Source organism: Phaethon lepturus, unplaced genomic scaffold, assembly GCF_000687285.1.
Source record: "Phaethon lepturus isolate BGI_N335 unplaced genomic scaffold, ASM68728v1 scaffold25750, whole genome shotgun sequence".
Classification (NCBI taxonomy): Eukaryota; Metazoa; Chordata; class Aves; order Phaethontiformes; family Phaethontidae; genus Phaethon; species Phaethon lepturus.
In genome coordinates, this window is record NW_010510188.1 from 28,791 (window position 1) to 30,465 (window position 1,675).

Consider the following 1,675-nt stretch of genomic DNA (forward strand, 5'->3'; position numbering starts at 1 on the left):
GTGGGGCATCCACCACCTCTCTGGGCAACCTGGGCCAGGGTTTCACCACTCTCAGTGTCAAAAATTTCTTCCTTAGATCTAGTCTAAACCTGCCCTCTTTTAGTTTAAAGCCGTTACCCCTTGTCCCATCGCTACAGGCCCTGCTAAAAAGTCAGGCGAAGGCTGGGGGCAAACCCGGGCCAGGGAACGGGAGGTCCTGGCGTGCTGGACGGGCGCCCAAGCAACTGCTAAGTGAGTGCAGGTGCTGTCTCTTGGACAGGCAACCGCTCGTGTGGGGCTGTAAAAGGATCAGTACGAGCGGCTCCCACCCCGGGGACGGCCGTGCCTTCCCCTTCGCTCTCAGTTATGCTCTCAAAATACGGGGGTTGCTGCCACGCGCTCGGGATGTGGATGGAAACCAGGTCTGTGCGCGGCCAAGGGACGGAGGAGCGAAAGAGCAAAGCGGCTGCAGCTCCAGCCGACCCGCAGCAAAGAGCAACTGGGGATAATGGGAGCAGCCGGCGGGCACCGACCTGGCACCACTCACCAGAGCCGTGCAATGATCCAGGTTAAATTTATCCAGGAAAAACTCCATGGATGCCGGGCAGACAGTGATGGTTTGGGCACTGGAGGTGCCCCCCATGGCGCGGGGTGAAGAGAGAGGGGCAAAACCCACCTTCTCGCCCCAGGGCTGTGCGCACGGCTGCAGCTGCATGCTGGCGGGGGGGGGGGTGCCCGGCCCCCGGTCGCCCCAGGGCGGTGCGCACGGCTGCAGCTGCATGCGGGCGGCGAGGGGCCTGCCAGTCCCCGGGCAGAGCATGACCCCTCACTCGTCAGCCTAATTGACTTGCCCTTGCGTGCACTAACTGAAGCAGAGCTGAGGCCCAATTTACGCTCGTTTACCAGAACCGGCAGGCGTTTGAAATGAAGCTGCCCTGTGGGGTTCCCCGGGGTGGCCTCGCTCCTGGGGAAAACCAGCAGAAACCCTGCTCTGCCCGTCCCAGACAAGGTTTCCTGCAGGTATCTATAGGTTATACTGAGCCCATATAGGTTATACTGAGCCCGGACACAGGCAGGAGACCTCCCGGCTGCAAATGCACCATCTCCAGAGGGTGGTGGATGGTGCCGGCTGCTCCACGGCCAGGAGAAACCCTTTGGTGAGCAGCGACGGAGGAACCTGCCTGGGGCGAGGTCCCTGCCGTCCCTCCCTGGGTAACCTCTATCCAGAGCGTGGTGCATTATATTTCTTCTGAAACACGTGTTTGAGGTAACGGCCGAGCTGCGTCACCCCCGCGCTGCGCTGCCCTGGACCCCTGCCTGAGCTTTGCCGTGGGCAGGGAGATTTGGAGATGAAGAGTGATGTGGAAGAGGGGGTTTCTTTGAAGAGAAGTTTCATGGAGACGCAAGGTGGGGATGGTGAAGCAGTCTCATCTCAAGGAGCTTCCCACCAAGAGATGCGGCTGCTGCCTGGTCCCTTTCCCGGGAAGCATGGACGGCATTGCCTGGTACGGTTGCTTTGGGGTGGATGGGGTGTGCTCTGCTCCTGCTGTTGCCATTGTCCTTGCACTGAAGCTGGTCCTAGCAAACAGGGTTTGGCGGCGAGCATACCCACCATGGAAGGAGGACCTGGAAGTCTCCAAAGATACCATTTGCATGATGTGACTGGCCCATCCTCCCATAACTTTCTTTATCTCTT